Here is a 5,915-nt window from a genome sequence, read left to right on the forward strand (position 1 = left end):
AAGAATTATGTAAATCTCTCTGTTTGTTTTGATTGCTTGACAAACCTTTTTCAGATGAAACCATACCTTTTATAATATATGATGAATAAAGTTATCCATTTAACAAACATGTAAAGAGTAACTTCCTTTGTGCCAGGCATTATATTAAGACACTGACCCCACTAACAAAGAGGTTATTTCCAATGAGAGAAGCAAACAAGTAACTGCTGAATTTGCACATTTTCATTCTCGAGACATTGTCTTTACGCATATCACTTTGCATCACAGGATTTGTTATTTGGTTCTTAACTTAGAAGGACATTTGGCTAATTTTGTGTAGACTTCTAATGATTCCTTCAGAACAGTTATGAACCTATAAATGTGTCCTTCCTCCCTCTGTCCTTTGTCTTTCTCCCTCTCTCCTTGCTTTCCTTTCTTTCTTTGTCTCTCTCTTCTTGCCATTTATCTACCATCGACCAGCTACTGTTATCCATCTATCTGCCCAATTTTACAGCAACTACTATGTGATAGATGATGTGATATATGTCAGAATATAAAGCATTTGTGCCTTTGAAGTTACAAAGTAATGAATAAGTGGTGGAAAAGAGAATGTAAAACTAAGGAAAACAACAGTCACGAAACATTAGCATTTTGTTGTGTGGGTTAGACAACTATGCCCTGGGCGGAGTTTATAGAAGTCACTTTGGGGACAAAACTGAAGTTATTGATTTAACAAAACTGATCATTTGATTCTCCTATAAATATTGTCTCTTTCCTTAAATTTCAGTAATTCCAGGAAGCAATTGAGGAGGGAGATTACAATGCAGACATACTAAGAGGGCTGAGCTGATCGTCAGAGTTAAATGTCCATGTATCTATATATGTACCTATATATCCATGTCAATCTATATCTATCTATAGCTTACCTCTTAAAGTCAGATATACAGAGATATACTTCAACCATTAAAGCATGGTAGTCTGAGACCTATTAGTCTAAGGGTACCCAATTCTACACAAGGTATTAAGGTTAATTAGGCGACGGGCACCTTGGTGGCTCAGCTGCTTAAGTGACTGATTCTTGATTTCAGCTCAAGTCATGATCTCACGGTTCGCAAGTTCGAGCCCCGCTTCAGGCTCCGTGCGCTGACAGTGAGGAGCCTACTTGGGATTTTTCTCTCATCTTCTCTCTCTGCCCCTCCCTCACTCGTGCTGCTACTGCTCTCTCTCTGTCTCAGAATAAATATATAAACTTAAAAAAATTAAATTTACTAGGAGAACACAAGAACTGATGTTCTTAACAACGACCTTGAGCAGTCACGAACCTCTTAAAATATATAAGGTGTTCATTGATTATTTAGTGTAAGATTACGTTTATTGGGTAACCCAAACTGAAATGTTACTGCCTCTTTTGTAGAGAAAAAAAGCAAAAACCAAACAGGCCTCAAAGTGCATAGACTATCCAGGCATACCTCACTTTAGTTCACTTCACCTTAGTGTGTTTCACATGTGATGTAGTTTTTACAAATCGAAGGTTGGCGACAACCCTGTGTAAAGCAAGTCTATAAGCACCATTTGTTTCCCAGCAGCATTTGCTCACTTCCTGTCTCTGTGTCACATTTTGGTGATGCTCACAATATTTCAAACGTTCTCATTATTATGATATTTGTTAGGGTCATCTGTGATCGCTGCTCTTTGATGTTGCTATTACAGTTGCTTTGGGGCACCATGCACTGTGCCCATAGAAGATAGTGAGCTTAATAAAGGTTGTGTGGGTCCTGACTGCCCCACCTACCAGCTATTTTCCTGTGTCACTTCTTCTCCTCCCTCTCCTTGGGCCTCCCTATTCCCTAAGGTACAACAATATTGAAAAAAGGCCAAGTAGTAACCATACAGTGTCCTCTAACTATTCAGATAAAAGAAAGATTCTCATATGTCTCATTTTATTTACTTATTTATTTAAATGTTTATTTATTTTTGAGAGAGAGAAAGAGACAACAGGGGAGGGAGAAGGAGGGGGGAGAGAGAAGGAGAACCTGAAGCAGGCTCCAGGCTCTGAGCTGTCCGTGCAGAGCCCGATCTAGGGCTCAAACCCACGAACCATGAGATCATGACCTGAGCCAAAGTTGGATGCTCAACCGACTGAGCCACCCAGGCGCCCCATCATATCTCTCACTTAAATTGAAAGCTGGAGAAAAGTAAGCTTAGTGAGGAAGACATGTGGAAAGCTGAGATAGGCTGAAGGTTAGGCCTCTTACACCGGTTAACCAACTTGTGAATGCAAAGGAAAAGTTCTTGAAGGAAGTTAAAAGTGCTACTCAGTGAACACATAAATGATAAGAAAATGAAACGGACTATTCGCCAATATGGAGACAGTTTGAGTGGTCTGGATAGAAGATCAAACCATCTACCACATTCCCTTAAGCCAAAGCCTAATCCAGAGCAGGGACCTAACTCCCTTCAATTCTCTGAAGGCTGAGAGAGGTGCAGAAGCTGAAGAAGAAAAGTTTGAAGCTAGTGGAGGTTAATTCATGAGGTTTCAGGAAAGAAGCCATCTCCATAACATAAAATTACAAGGTGAAGCAGCAAGTGCTGTTGTAGAAGCTGCAGCAAGTTCTCCAGAAGAAGTAGCCAAGGTCATTAATGAAGATGACTACCCTAAACAACAGATTTTCCATATATTGGAAGAAGATGTCATCTAAGACTTTCATAGCTAAAGGGAAGTCATGCCTGGCTTCAAAGTGTCTAAGGACAGACTGACTCTCTTGTTAGGGTTTAGTGCAGCTGGTGATTTGAACTTGAAGCCAATGCTCATTGACCAGTCCAACAAATCTTAGGGCCCTTAAGGATTATGCTAAATCTACTCTGCATATACTCTATGAATGGAACAACAAAGCCTGGATGACAGCACATCTGTTTATGACATGGTTTGCTGAATATTTTAAGTCTATTGTTCAGACCTACTGCTCAGAAAAAAAGACTCCTTTCAAAATATGGTTGCTCACGGACAATGTACCTGGTCACACAAGAGCTCTGATCGAGTTGTATAATGAAGTTAATGTTGTTTTCATGCCTGCTAACATAGCATCCATTCTGCAGCCCACGGATCAAGGAGCAATTTTGACTTTCAAGTATTATTGTTTAAGAGATACATTTTGTAAGGCTATCACTGCCTTACTGTGTATAGTGATTCCTCTGATGGATCTGGACAAAGTAAATAAAAACCTTCTGGAAAGGCTTCATCATTCTACATGCCAGTAAGAGCATTCATGATTCATAGGGAGAAGGTCAATATATCGACATAGACCAGAATTGGGAAGAAGTTGGTTCCAACCCTCATAGATGACTTTGAGAGGTTCAAGACTTCAGTGGAGGAAGCAGACATAGTGGAAATAGCAGGAGAATGAGAATCAGAAGCGGAGCCTGATGGTGTGAATGAATTGCCTCCATCTTATGATGCAACTTTAATGGATGAGGACTTGCTTCTCATGGATGAGCAAAGAAAGTGGTTTCTCGAGTTACAATCTAGTCCTCGTACAGATGCCGTGAAGTTCGTTGAAATGACAACAAAGGATTTAGACTATTATATAAACTTAGTTGATAAAGCAGTGGCAGGGTTTGAGAGGATTGACTCCAATTTTGAAAGAGGTTCTACAGTGGGTCAGATTCTATCAGATAGCATCACAGGCTACAGAGCAATGGTTCATGAAAGGAAAAGTCAATCTATGCGGCAAACTTCATTGTTGTCTTATTTTAAGAACCTGCACCGGCCACTCCAACCTTCACCAACCACCACCCTAATTAGTCAGCAGCCATCAACCTCGAAGCAAGACCCTCCACCAGTAAAAATGTTATGACTTACTGGAAGCACAGATGATGGTTAGCATTTTTTAGCCATGAAGTTTTTAATTAAAGTATGTACACTTCTTAGACATAATGCTATTGCACACTTCATAGACTAAGTATAGTGTAAACATAACATTTATATGTACCGGGAAACCAGAAAATTCATTTGACTCCCTTTATTGTGATATTTGCTTTATTGTGGTGGTCTGGAGCTAAACCCCACAATATCTCTGAAGTAATATCTCCCTGTAGAGCTGGTTGATTATTTTCAGTCTCATGATTCAATCTGACTATGATGTTTTAAGATTTTAGTAGAGTTTGTGGTAATGCTAAATTAAAAAAAAAATAAGGGATATGTCTTAATTTTCAGAAAATATTTAGACCCTTTAATATACATTATAGTTCTCTATGAGACAATTAGGAGTATATAATATTTCCCAAATATGTTTGATCATAGTACCCCCTTTTAAAGGAGCATTTTGGGGGGCTTGTGATCATTATCACATCTATTCCAATGAAAAAGAAAATTTATCAAAGGTCCTATTTTATTGAGGCTTAGGAAAGTTGAAACAATCCTTTTTTTTTTTTTTACATCCACATATTTGACAAGCAAACCAACTAAAAATAGGTCATTTTTTCAAAACTCTTGACTTGAAAGAGTTTAATATTAAAAGCTACCATTCAGTGAGGGTTATATCCCCTGCCTGAACTAAGAATTTCACATATACCGCCTTTTTAATCCTTCCTACATCCCTGCGTAGTAGGTGGTAAAAGGAAGATTTAAACCTGAGTTAGTCTGGTGCCAAGGAAATACTCTCTTCTGTGGCTTCATGCATTTTAAGAAGCACCAAAAATTGTTTCCGAGGAGAATCTGAAAACAAGCCATTTATTTATTTATTTATTTATTTATTTATTTATTTATTTATTTATGAGAGACTGAGAGACAGAATGTGAGTGGGGGAGGGCCAGAGAGAGAAGGAGACGGAGAATCCGAAGCAGGCTCCAGGCTCTGAGCTGTCAGCACAGAGCCCGACGCGGGGCTTGAATCCACGAGCCGTGAGATCATGACCTGAGCCGAAGTCAGCCGCTTAACTGACTGAGTCCCCCAGGTGCACCACGAATCATTTATTTATCAATGTATTTAGAAATGAATTTTCACCTAATCTGTATAAAAGGTTTTGAGACTCCATTGAATAGGCCTAATGCTGGAGTAATAACTTTTAAATCTTTGTATTTTTGAGAAATAACGAGAACAGGCGGAGGCCAAGTACGTTTTTAAGAAACAAAGGCACTCTGGTCTTATCAACCCACACAATGTGCAGTCTTAGAGAATAATGTGTTTTGCAACATGAAACATCTTGTAAAGTTGCTAATAAAAAAATCATTAAGAAATGTAGACAGATATGTATAAAGGGACTAAAATTTACTATACAAAGCAAATATTTTTTATTTAGTTCACTGTTCTCTATGATGGTAACTAGTGAAATTAAGGAAATCAGTTACATTTTGTATGCTTGAAATATTTTCTCATCTTGATCAAATAAACAAATGGTTTCTTAGGAGGTGTGGAGATACTTTCTAAAGATGTCTTCCATTAATTTGTCCCCCCCCCCCCCCGCCCCAAATGTGCAGCCCACTCTACTTATTTGGGTAGACTCTGTTTCTCCTCCTCTTGAACCAGGGATGGTCTTTAGACTTGCTTTGCTGAGCAGAATGTAGCAAGGGGATAGATAATGTGGCAGGTCTGAGTCTAACCTTTAAGAGGACTGACAACTTCTTTCTAGGTAATTCAGCCACCATGATATAAAGAAAGTTGAGCAAGACTTCTGAGTGAGGAAACATCACATGGAGAGAGGGGGGTGGTGGCAAGTAAATGAGCAATGAAATGCCAGACTTGTGATTGAAGCCTGTTTGGACGTTTCAACTCAGGCCAGTGGCAGCTGAAAGGCAGCTGAGTGAGTGACCTCAGTTAATGGCAGATAGAGCAGAAGAACCATCCGAGTCCTGCCCAAATTCTGAACCCACAGAATCACAAGAAATAATACACTGTTGTTGTTTAAAGCCTCTAGGTTTTGGTATGAATTACAATGTCA

General features: G+C 39.1%; 1 pseudogene; it reads left to right on the forward strand.

The window, feature by feature from the left end:
• The first annotated feature begins 2,158 nt into the window (after positions 1–2,158).
• On the forward strand, positions 2,159–3,860 carry LOC122234896 (annotated as a pseudogene).
• The last annotated feature ends 2,055 nt before the right edge of the window (positions 3,861–5,915 follow it).

Source organism: Panthera tigris, chromosome F2 (genome assembly GCF_018350195.1).
Source record: "Panthera tigris isolate Pti1 chromosome F2, P.tigris_Pti1_mat1.1, whole genome shotgun sequence".
In the NCBI taxonomy this organism is placed as follows: domain Eukaryota; kingdom Metazoa; phylum Chordata; class Mammalia; order Carnivora; family Felidae; genus Panthera; species Panthera tigris.